The following is a 12954-nucleotide window of genomic DNA, read 5'->3' as shown; positions in this document are numbered from 1 at the left end:
GAACTGGGGAGGAGGGTAGAGAAAACAGTGCAACAATGAATGAATGATAACCCAAAATCTCTGTAAATGTTCATTAAAACTAATAAAATTTAGTAATAATTAAATAAATAAATAAACACATAAACAAGCAAACAAACAAACAAAAAACCACACAGACAAATGTCTTTCCATAGCCAGTAAAACACAAGCAAACATCTTTTTGGTATTGCCATCTTAACAATATTAAGTGTTCCAATACATGAACATAGAGCAGCTTTCCATTTATTTAAGCCTTCTTTAACTTACTTCAGAAGTCTTCTATAGTTTTCATTGTGTAAGACCTTCATGTTATAGCTAGATTTACCCATAAACTTTATTCTTTTGGTACTATTATAAATGTGTTTACCTTTCTAATTTCCTTTTTAGATTACTAATTGTTTATATATAGAAATCCAACTTATTTTTGTTTCCTGACCTTGTACCCTGAAATTTTGCCAAATTTCTCTATCACCTTAATAAGGTTTCTTGTAGGATTCTAAAAATATTCTGTATATTGGGTGATGTCAACAATGACTGCAAAGAACTTTATTTCTTTTTCCCCCCCCAATTTCAATGCCCTTTATTTCTTTTTGTTGCCTTAATGCTCTGGCTAGGATTTATAACAAAATATTGAATAAAAGCAGTGAAAGCTAAAAAAAAAAAAAAAAAAAAAAAAAACCATGGCCTGTATCAGGCAGACCTTAGTCTCCAGAGAGACACCGTTGCTCTTGAGTACTTTAGAGAGGTCCCTAACACAGTACCAAAGAAAAAATTTTTTGTTATATTCCTCAGTTTTCTGTACAGTATATGTTACCATTTTGAGGGAAAAATAATCCTTAAGAATATTGAGGGCCAGAAACGTTAATGTGTTCAATATGTTATTATATTAAAGAGTCTTTAAGAGGAAGAACTGAAGTGACTGCGAGACACCAAGTCATGTCTTTCTGTCTAGTATGGAGTACAGCTCATGAGATTGTGAATCACTTGAAATTAGCAGCTTCCTTCCATGAAGAAGATAACATCATCTCTCTCATGTTTACCTTGTATGTTTTTGTTCTTTCTATAAGCTGATTGAGCTCTATGTCGAGTGCCCTAAAGAATGTAAAAAAGGAATGAAACCATAGTTACATATTGGATATAAGGTCCATGGTTGGCCAAAATTCAGTGGCAAAATATCAGACATAAAAACTTAATTTCATATAAATAGTATGAAACACTATACAAATGTCATAAGGTGGGGGTTTTTTATTTCCATAATTTTAAAAAAAAATATTGTATTGGTTTGCTGACAAAGGTTTTGTGGTTGGATTTTGGGGGTTTTTTTGTTTTGTTTTGGGTTGTGTTTGTTTTTTTTTAGACTGGTCAAGTGAAGCAGTGGTAGTGGAGAAGGAACAAAGAAATCTGTAACTGACTGTGATCAATTAGTTGTGGCCTCCACTGCACTCGGACCAGCCTCAGCTTCAGCTTGAACTTTCATGTGAGTAGTTGGTGTAGTAGTGTTTTTTGTTTTTTGGTTTGTTTGGTTTTTTGTGGCTTCTGAGTGCTGCATAGGATTCCATTGTGTGAATGTACCACAATTTCGCAATTGATTCAGTTGTAGTTGAGCATTTGGCTGTTTCCATGTTCTTACAATGGTGAATAATGCTGCTATGAACACTGGTGAACAGACCTCCATTTTTGTCTCAGTTATATTCCTAGTAGTGGAATATTTGGGTCATACAAAGTTTCTACGTTTAACTTTTTGAGGAAATGCCAAACTGTCTTCCAGAATGGATGTACCATTTCACAATCCCACCAACAGTGCCTGAGAGTTCCCACCTCCCACATCCCTGCCAACAATTATTGTTTGCTGCCCTTTTAAACTTTGCAACTACTACTGAGGTGAGATACTATCTCATTGTGGTTTTGATTTGCATTTCTCTTATTGCCAGTTATTTTGAGCATTTCTCCATGTGTCTGTTGGCCATCCAAATATCTTTTTCTGTGAAAAATCTTTCCATGTGTTTTGACCATTTTGTAATTGGATAATCAGTCTTTTTCTTGTAGAGGCACAGAAATATTCTGTAAATATTTTTATGAGACCCTTCTCTGAGATGCTATTGCCAAATGTTTGTTCCCATCTGGGAGATTTTTCTTTTTACCCTGTTGAAAAAAGTTTCTGATGAACACAGAGATGTAATCGTTTCAAGATCCCATTCATCAATTTTATCCCTCCAGATTGTGAATTTCTGGGTATATCTGACAGTCTCTTTATACCATAGACTAGCTCTTCTAAAGTTGATCCCAATTTATCCTTTATGAACTTTATGGTTTTGGCCTTTGATCCCACGTCTCTGATCCATCTTGAGTTGATTTTTGTGTGTGGTGTGAGATATGGATCCTGTCTCACTTTTCTGCAGGTAGCAATCCTATTTTGGCAGCCATTTGTTGAAGAGGTTGTCATTTCCCCATTTGCTAGGTTTTATTTCCTTGTCTAATATCAGTTGACCATAGATAAAGAAGTCCATTTCTGTGTTCTCAATTCTATTCCATTGCTCTATGTGCCTGCCATTGTACCAGTACCATGCTGTTTTGCTTACTACCACTGTGTAGTATGTTTTAAGGTCAGGGATTGCAATGCCTCTCACTTCATTTTTGTTTTTCAGAAGTGCTTTGCTTATTTGGGATCTCTTTCCTCTCCAAGTAAACTTGACAATTTCCCTTTCAGTCTCCTTGAAAAATGAATTTGGTATCTGGGTTGGAATTGCATTGAACATATTGATTGCTTTTGGTAGGATTGTCATTTTTACAATATTGAGGCTTCCTATGCATGAACAGGGAACATCTTTCCATTTATTTAGATCTTTTATTGTGTCTCACAGAAGTATTCTGTAATTTTCTTTGTATGGTTCTTTTGTGCCTCTAGTTAGGTTCATTCTGAAGTATCTCAGTTGCTGGGTGGCTAGTTCAAGCTGCTTTGAAGGAAATGGCAAAAAATAAGGCCCCAGGAATAGACGTATTTCAGCTAACAGATGCTGCCCTGGACATGCTCACCAAGTTGTGCCAAGAAATCTGGAGAACAACCACTTGGCCAACTGACTGGAAGAAATCTATATTTGTTCCCATTCCAAGGAAGGGTGACCCAACAGAGTGTGGAAACTATAGAACAATATCATTGATTTCACATGCAAGCAAGATTCTACTGAAGAGTATCCAAAAATGACTGGAACAGCACAACAGCAGAGAACTTCCAGAAGTCCAGGCTGGGTTTAGAAGGGGTCGTGATACCAGGGATATTGTAGCTAATGTTAGATGGATCTTAGATGAAAGCAGGGAATACCAGAGGAATGTCTATCTGTGTTTCATTGATTATGCAAAGGCGTTTGACTGTGTGGATCATAACAAACTGTGGCTGACTCTGAGAAGAATGGGAATACCAGAACACTTGATCGTGCTAATGGGAAACCTAACTTGGGCCAAGAGGCAGTCATCAGAACAGAGCAGGGAATCACTGCATGGTTCAAAATTGGGGAAGGTGTATGCCAGGGAAGTGTTCTGTCTCCATACCTTTTCAACCTGTATGCAGAACAGATTATCCAAGAGGCTGGGCTCTATGAGGAAAAGCGTGGCTTCAGGATTGGTAGAAGATCTATTAACAATCTGCATTATGCATATGACACAACCCTGCTTGCTGAAACTGAGGAGGACCTGAAGTGCTTGCTACAGAGAGTTAAGGACTACAGCTTTCAGTATGGATTGAGGCTCAATGTCAAGAAGATGAAGATTCTCACCACTGTACCAATTGGCAGCATCAGGATGGATGGTGAAGAGATTGAGATTGTTAACAACTTTAGTCTGCTTGACTCCATGATCAACACTCTTGGCACCAGTAGCCAGGGGGGAAAAAAAAAAAACCAAAACGTATTGTGATGGAAAAGTCTGCTGTTAGGGACCTCTCCAGGGTACTGAAGAGCAATAGTGTCCCTCTGGAAACTAAGGTGCATCTGATACAGGCTATGGTCTTTGCAATCACTTGTTATGCGTCAGAGAGTTGGACAATGACTAGGGAGGATAGAAAGAGAACTGATGCCTTTGACCTGTGGTGCTGGAGAAGGGTATTGAGTGTACCATGGTCTGCCAAGAAAAACAGATACATCCTGGAAAAGGTTAAACCTGGAAAGGGTTCAATCCTTGGAGGCAAGGATTCTGGGGCTTCATCGGACATATTTTGGACATCAGGCTTAGGAGGTTGGATGGCGCAGGAGGGGAAGATCCTCCATGAGGTGGATTGTTTCAGGGACTGGGGTAATTGGAATGGGTGTGTCAGAGGCAGTGCGATTGGCACAGAATAGAGCAGGATTTGGGGCTGTTGTACATAGGGTCGCTATGAATCACAAGCGACTCAATGGCACATAACAAAAACAATATTGTAAATGGTGTTGCTTTCTTGGTTTCCTTCTCTGAGTTCTCTGTATTACTGTAGAGGAATCTCACTGATTTTAGGATATTGATCTTGTATCCTGCCACTCTTCTAAATTGGTCTGTTAGCTCCAATGTTTGGGGGTTTTTGTTGAGTCCTTGGGGTTTTCTGAGTACACATTCATGTCACCTCCATATGGTGACAGTTTAACCATCTCTTTGCCTTTCTGGATGCTGTTTGTTTCCTTCTCTTGTTGTGTTGCCCTAGCAAGTACTTCCAATACAATATTGGAGAGAAGTGTTCACAGTGAGCATCTTTGATCCCTGTTCACACGGAAAATGCTTTTAGTCTTTCTCCATTGTGAGTGATATTGGCTCATGGTTTTGTATATATCCTTTTCACTATGTTGAGGAAATTCCCTTCTATTCCAATTTTACTGATGTCTTAATTAGGAAGAAGTGTTGTATTTTGTCAAATGTCTTTTCTGAATCAATTGCTAGAATCATATGGTTATTATTTGCTTTGTTAATATGGTGAATAACATTGATTGTTTTTCTCAGGTTGAACCAATCTTGCATGACTCTTATGAATCCCACTTGGTCATGATGATTTTTTTTTTAATTATGTGCTTTTGGAATCTATTGACTAGGACTTTGTTAAAGATTTTTGCATCTATTTTCATGAGAAATATTGGTCTGCAGTTTTCATTTTTGGTAATATCTTTGCCTGGTCTTGGTTATTAGTTATGCTTGCTTCACAGAATGCCTCTGGGAGTGTTCTTTCTTTTTCTAATTTTTGAAATAATTTAAGTAGAATTGGCAATAGATCTTCTCTGAATGGTAGAGTCCAGCCATGAATTCATCTGGTCCAGGACTTTTTTTGCAGGGAGTCTTTTTTATGACCCATTCAATTTCTTCTTTTGTGATGAGTCTGTTCAAGTATTCTATATCTGTCATGTAAACCTGGTAGGTCATGAATTTCAAGGAACTTGTCCATTTCTTCTAAGTTTTTCAATTTATCAGAGTATAGCTTTTCATAATATTCTGACATTATAGATTTAATTTCATCTGGTTCTGTTGTGATGTCATCATTCCTTAATCAAGTTTTTGTGTCTTCTTTTTTCTTTGAAGCTTAACGTCAAGAGAACAAAGATTCTCATCATTGGGCTAATTGACAGCATCATGCTCACGAAGAGATTGAGAATGTTAAGAGTTTCCGTTTGCTTGGCTCCACAATCAACACTGTGGGTAACAGCAACAAGGAAATCTGTCAGAAGTTTTTGTTGTACTTCAATACTTTTAAAACATAAAACTTCACAAACAAACTCAATTACTGGCTGTGCCTTATAAAACATGGTTGCTGAAACATCAATATTTAGTATTATTTCCAAAGCGAAGGCCGGACAGACTGATGGAAGCCAAACCAGACCTCTTGGCCTCCACTGAGCAGCCCTCAGAGGCAGTGAAAAAGGAGCGGCCTATACGGGTGTACCTCATGGATGACAGGTGCCTCATAACTAAATTCAGGGCCTGGATTGTCTTGAAGAGGACACTGGGCAGCCATCCTGAAAGTCTATCCTGTAACTCATGGAGGCTCATGCAGGATATCCACCTGATGGACACCTTGAAGATGTGGTCTTTGCTCTCACCTGGAAGTTTCACCTCCAGCTCTACCTTGTCCTGCCGCATGGGCAGGGGCATAGCTGTGTAAAGGTTCTTCCTGCCATCAAACACTGGTTTCCAGTCCCCAAAAATCTGTGTTTTAAAGTGCTGGACCATGTGTTCCACTATTTCCCTGTTAACTCTTCATGGGCATTTCTCTGGATGTCCAATTTATAATGGTAGATGTCAATTGGCCTGTAACTTGATTGTTCTCCCGGAGGTCCTGAAGTTGGGTCTCAGTGGAGGCTTGAAGGCACATCTTTGCATGAGGGTTGATGGTGGTGGTGCAGGAAAGGTGAGCGAGCACGGGGCCAGCTCCGGAGTACCTGGTGGTGCCATTGAGGTTCTGCGAGTGGCGGCTGACCACCGGCTGCTGGATCCACCTGGCGCCACCACCTTGTCCAGCAACAAGAAAATCTAAACATGAATTGCATTGGGAAAGTCTGTTATCATGGACCTCTCTCAGAGGACTGAAAAGCAATAATGTCAGTCTAAAGACTAAGGTGCATCTTATCCAGACCAAGGTCTTTGTAATTCTGTGCTATGCATCAGAAAGCTGGACAATGACTAGACATGATAGAAGAAAAGTTGATGCCTTTGAACTGTGATGCTGAAGAAGAGTATACCATGGACTGCTAGGGGAACAAACTAATTCATCCTGCAGAAATTGAAAAACAAGGCTGTTCTTTGGAGGTAAGGATTCTGAAGCTTCATCTGACCTATTTTGGGTATGTTGCAAGGAGAAACCCATCCTTGTAGAGGGACATCATGCTTGGGAGGGTGGAGGGACAGTGCAAGACAGGAAGACCCTCAGTGTGGTGGAGTGACTCAGTAACTGGGGTAATGCAGGATAAATAGTAAGGTTAACTCAGGATAGAGCAGGGTTTAGGGCTGTTGTACGTAAGGTCCCTATGAGTCACAAGAGACCCAATGATGCATAACAGCAAGTTTGTTAATGTTTGGCAGTTTTACTGACCCTTTTGAAAAACCAGATCCTTGTTTTGTTAATGGTTTCAATTGTTTACTATTTTCTATTTTATTGATTTCAGCTCTGTTCTTATCTCCTTTCTTCTAGAAGCTAGGTTAGATTGTTATTCTTTTTCTGTTTGAGGAAGGTGTTGCGTTAGATTATTAATTTTACTTCTTTTTTTTGTTTTGTTTTTTATGTGATTGCCTATTGCTGGGAGCTGTCCCCTGAAGATTGCCTTAACTTTATCCCAGGGGTTTTGGTACATTGTATTTTCATTATTATTCATTTTGAAAAACTTTTTTTTATTTCATTCTTTATTTATTCTATAACCCAATTATGTTTAGCTTCCACGTTGGTGGTTTTATAAGCTTTATCCATTTGTGGTTAATTTTTAGTTTTATGGCATTGTGATCTGAGAAGATACTTTGTACTATTTCAATGTGGGGTGTTTTTTTTTAATTTTTTAAGGCTTCCTTTTTGCCCTGATAAGTGATTAATTCTGGAAAATTGATCCATATCTACTTGAGATGAAAGTGAGTTGAGTTTTAGTTGGGTGCAGTACTCAAATATATCCACAAGATCAAATTGGCTGAGTGTGTAGTTTAGAGCTTCTACATCTTCGTAAAGTTTCTTTTGGTTGGCCTATCTTTTCGTAAGAGTAGCGTGTTAAAGTCTCTTACTACTATTGTAGGGAGCTCTGGTGGCCTAGTGGCAAAAAGCTGTGCTGTAATACCAAATGCACAGTTCAAGGCCACCATCCAATCCACGGGAGAAGGATGTTCAATCTCCTCCTGTGCGATTAATTGCCACTGAAAACCTGCCAGAGGGTCAGCTATGGATTGGTTCCAACTCTATGGTGCACAACAACAACCACTATTGTGGTGCTGTCTACAACTTTCTTCAATTCTGTTGATAGTTGTTTTATGTATTTAGCAGCTCCATCATTTGGTGCATAGATGTTGACCAATAGTATGTCTTCTTGAGCTACTGTACTTTAATCGTTTCATAGAGACCTTCCTTATCTTTTATGATGGTTTTCATTCTAAAGTCTGTTTTGTCAGATTGGTATTACCACTTCTGCTTTTTTGTGGATGCCATTTGTTTGGGGTTTGTTGTTTTGTGTTTTTTTTTTCACCAGCCTTTAAGTCTGTCTTTCTCTTAGTTTCTAAGATATGTCTCTTGTAGACGACAACATATTGATGGGCTTTGCTATTTTTTATCCATTCTGCTATTCTTTTTCTCTTGATTGGTGCACTTATTCCATTCACTTTGCATGTGATTATTGACACGCCAGATTTTATCACTGCCATTTTGCTGTGTTTCTTTTCATTGTTGTTTCTTGTTAGTATGGTCAATCCACTTTCCTTAGTGTCTGTGCATGAAGGAAGTCCCTTAAACGTTTTTCTAGATTTGGTCTTGTTTTCACAAATTCCTTCAATTCTTTGTTTTCTGCAAAGGTTGTGATTTCTCCTTCATATTTTATGGAAAGTTCTTCTGAATACTGGATCCTCAGTTGACAATTGTTTTCTTTCAACTTCCTGTATATGAGGTCCCATTGTCATATTGCTCTCATGGTTTCTGCCAAAAAATCAGCCTTACCTTTTATTTTGGAGAATTTTACTAAGATACGTCTTGATGTTTTTCTGTTTGGTCTAGTATATTTGGTGTTTGCTGAGGTTCTTGAATGTGAATTTCCTTGTTCTTCATAATGCCTGGGATGTTTTCTCCTAGTACCATTTCCATAATTTTCTCAGTGATTTCCCTGTCTCTCTTGTACTGTGGAATTCCAATCATATGTATGTTGCTCCTTTAGATGTCATCTCATATGATTCTAATGTTCTCTTCATTTTCTTTATGTCTCATTTCTAATTTTTCTTCTAGTATGTTTCCATTGAGGTTCTTCTCTTCCAGCTCACTGAATCTCTGCTCCATCTCTTCTATTTTACTTTTATAAATAATAAAACACTACACAAATATCAGAGGTAACTCATGGTTGTTGTGATGCTAAACTGTGACACTGATGTGTCAAAGGCAATAATGGTTACCCATGGTGCACAATGTGTGATGGAGCTCCTGGATTAAAACATGCTTACAAGCAGGAGTGGCATCCACTTGCAAAATAACTTGCCTCCAGAAACCCTATGAACTTAGGGAAACAATGAAAGTTATTCAAGTGTTCATGTCTTTCATTCATAGGATCACTGAGTTGAAGGACTCAGTGACTCAATGGCACTTAACAACAATAAACAACAGCTTAAGATTTCAGTCCTTAATGACATCATGCTGAGAGAAGTGGAAGGTCAGAGAAGGAAAGAAGATTCTCAAAGGGTGGATTGATATGGTGACTGTAGCAATGGGCTCAACCATGTCTCAGATTATGGGATGACGAAGAATAGGGCAAAAGTTAGATCTGTTGTTCATAAAATTGCTGTGAGTCAGTCATAGAGAGAGCTCTGTTGGCCTGCTGGATAGGAAGTTATGCTACCAAGCCAAAGGTGGGTGATTTTAATCTGCAGCCCTCCAGCCTGGTTTTAACTGTTTGGGGTCAAACATTCTTTAAGTGATATAGCACTGGTCTGTCAATTTGCTGTACAGAGGTAATTTGCAGTTGATGTGATGCTAAACACTGTGACACTGATGTGTCAAATATGATAATGGTTACCCATGGTGGACAGTTTTTGATGGAGCTCCCAGATTAAAACGGGCTTGGAATTAGGAGTGGCATTCACTTCTGAAAAAGCTTGCCTCCAGAAACACTATAAACTTAGAGAAACAATCAAAGTTATACAAGTGTTCAGGTCTTTATTTAAAGGGTCACTATGAGTCATATACAATTTAATGATACTTAACAACAACAACGACATATAAATGTCATGTTTCTTTTATTGATTCATTTTTACTGTTCCCCACATGTTTGTGAAAAGGAAATAATATAAATGATAGAGAAAAAGGTACTCATAGATAACTGCTTCTTTCCTGAAGATTTATCCTTCAGACAGTCCACACTCCTGGCCCTTCCACACTATCTTTTTTGCCAGTTTTAATTCTCAGTTTTACATTTAGTTCTACTTCAGTGGAAAAGTAGTGGATCAAATTTACAGAAAGTGGTAGAGGAAAACAAGATTGTTAAGAATTAGTATAAATTCAGCAGGGATTTGATGCAAAGAAAATAATAAAATGTACTCCAGGGATGTGTCCTATCTCCATACCTTTTCAACCTCTATGCAGAACAGATTATCCAGGAGGCTGGGCTCTATGAGGAGAAGTGTGGCATCAGGATTAGTGGAAGAGCCACCAACAATCTGTGTTATGCAAATGACACAACCCTGCTTGCTGAAACTGAGGAGGACCTGAAGCCCATGCTACAGAGGGTCAAGGACTGCAGCCTTCAATATGGATTAAGGGTCAATATCAAGAAGACAAAGATTCTCACTACTGGGTCAATTGGTAGCATTAGGATGGACGGTGAAGAGACTGAGATTGTACACAGCTTTAATTGTCTTGGCTCCTCAGTCAATACTCTTGGCACCAGCAGCCAGGAAATTAGAAGACATATTGCAAAGTGAAAGTCTGCTACATGGGACCTCTCCAGGGTACGGAAGAGCAATGGTGTCACTCTGGAGACTAAAGTGTGCCTGAAACAGGCCATGGTCTTTGCAATCACTTGCTATGCATCAGAGAGCTAGACAATGACTAGGGAGGACAGAAGGAGAATTGATGCCTTTGAGCTGTGGTGCTGGAGAAGAGTATTGACTATCCCGTAGACCGCTAAGAAAATGAATAGGTTCATCCTGGAGAGGGTTAAACCAGGTTGCTCCTTGGAGGCAAGGAATCTGAGGCTTCATCTAACATACTTTGGACATGTTGTAAAGAGGGACCGGTCCTTGTAGAGGGCTGTCATACTTGGGAGGATGGAGGGACAGTGAAGGAGGGGAAGACCCTCTATGAGGTAATTGGAGTGGCTATGTCAGAGACAGTGAGATTGACACAGGACAGAGCAGAGTTTGGGGCTACTGTAGATAGGGTCATGGTGAGTCACAAGTGACTTGATGGCACATAACAACAACAACATGGAGAGAATTGAGGAAACAGTTTTGAAATGATAAAAAGCATTAAAGATATTTGAGAGGGATGGGGAGGCTCAGTATCTGAGAGGTCAGGGTAGAAGAATGGCTGGCTTAGCTGCAAGTGAGGAGATAATATTCCAAAGAGCCTAAAGTATTTTTTTACAGAACTATTGCCTAACACTAGGACAAGAACATCTGCGTTAGGGAGAGAGGTAGGAAAGTTAAACCAGTGAGAGTTAGCTAATTGAAGTGATGAACACCTTAAAGGTGCACCTAATCCATGCCATGGCCTTTACATTTATTTGATATGCATCTGTGGGCTGGACAATAACTAAGGATGATAAAGAAGGTTCATTCAATGTCTTTGAATTGTGGTGCTGAAGAAGACTAATGAATACATTGTGGACTACCAAGAAAACTAATAGTTCTATCTTGGAAGGGGTAAAAACCAGGCTGCTTCCTGGAGGCAAGAGTTGCTAGGCTCAGTCTCACAAACTTAATGGCACGTGGTCAGGAGGGACCAGTCCTGGGAGAAGGACATCATGCTTGGAAGGGTAGGGGGACAGCACAAGAGAGGAAGACCCAGGATAAAATGGATTGACTCCATCAGTCACTGGAGCAATGGGATTAGGTCTACTGGACATATTAAGATGGCTCAGGATAGGGCAGATTCAGAGCTAATGTACATGGGATTCCTTAGGAGTCACAGGTGACTCAATGGCACATAACAACCACAACAAGCAGGGATTTTGTTGCCAACCACGAAATGCACATAAGGGCATTTGGGGCAGATTGAATAAAGGAAATGGAGTGGAGCAAGGGTAGCATAAAGAGTAACTTGGGGAGCAGTGCATCTAGAATGGAGTAGAGACATCCTGACACTCTGTCGAGGTAAAGGGACTGTGAGAGTCAACATGTGCAGCAAGTCCAGGCAGCCTCTTCATATGAACCGTCCAGAATTCCTCCTAGGCTAGGGGCTCTTAAAGTTCACCTAACAGCCTCTCTGAATTAAAATTCAGGTTTTATTTCTAATCTGAGGCTTCAATGATTTGGGATGTTCTGTGGAGGTTTTTTTCCCCCCTCTTTTTATTGTGATGTGGATGAAAGTTTAAAAAAAAAAAAAAGATTTTTCGTAAACTCATTGATAGGGTGTTACCCCTCTTCCTCACCCATTTCATTCCATAATGCACATCCTGATCCAAATGATTAGCCACCTTGCTCATAATGTCAAATCATCCATTCTATTCAAATCAATCTTCCTTTTCAAAGGTTCTGGTTTCTGCCCCTTAGTTGCTGACACGTGTCCAGAGAACATGCCAGCAAGCAACACCGCAGGCAGTGTGGGGCAACACTGTTTACTGCGCACCCTGGAGCAGGTGGACTGAGATCCAATGTGGCATCAGCACGGACACAGTAAGTCAGAGATATTTATAAGCTCTGCTTAACAGGAAATGACACTTTGTCCAGAGACTACCTGTTACTGCCCCCTGTCCAGCTTCTGGACTCAGGATCTATGTGTCTTTAGGCCAGCTCTCTTCTTTCAACATTTTGAGAGTGACTTCCTGTATTATCGACAGCGGTGGCACTGGGACGGATCGGGATGGGGGGGGTTGATGGAAGTGGGGGCAGCAGAGTTAGTGTCGGGGAGGCGGTGGCGTAGGAGGTGTGGGTGCTGGTCTTTGCCACCTTTATAGCGCAGCCACCACTGAGAGCCCCTAGCAGTGGTATTTAGGGGCCTGGTCCCCTCTGTGGTGGGGCGTGGCTCTGTGGTGTCAGAGCCTCTGTGTTTGGAGGCACTGGTGGACTTCTGTATTATTTTCCCCTTAGTTTTCAGGGTCC

At 40.0% G+C, this 12954-nt stretch overlaps 1 pseudogene; it reads right to left on the bottom strand.

Annotated features, from left to right (window-relative positions):
- The window catches only part of LOC102868890, an 18054-nt pseudogene extending 8957 nt beyond the window's left edge, over positions 1-9097 (bottom strand).
- Between the last annotated feature and the right edge of the window lie 3857 nt (positions 9098-12954).

The sequence above is a fragment of the Elephantulus edwardii genome, unplaced genomic scaffold, assembly GCF_000299155.1.
Source record: "Elephantulus edwardii isolate Elephantulus edwardi_28Jun2011 unplaced genomic scaffold, EleEdw1.0 scaffold00267, whole genome shotgun sequence".
In the NCBI taxonomy this organism is placed as follows: Eukaryota; Metazoa; Chordata; class Mammalia; order Macroscelidea; family Macroscelididae; genus Elephantulus; species Elephantulus edwardii.
This window is presented reverse-complemented; position numbering and strand designations above follow the sequence as displayed.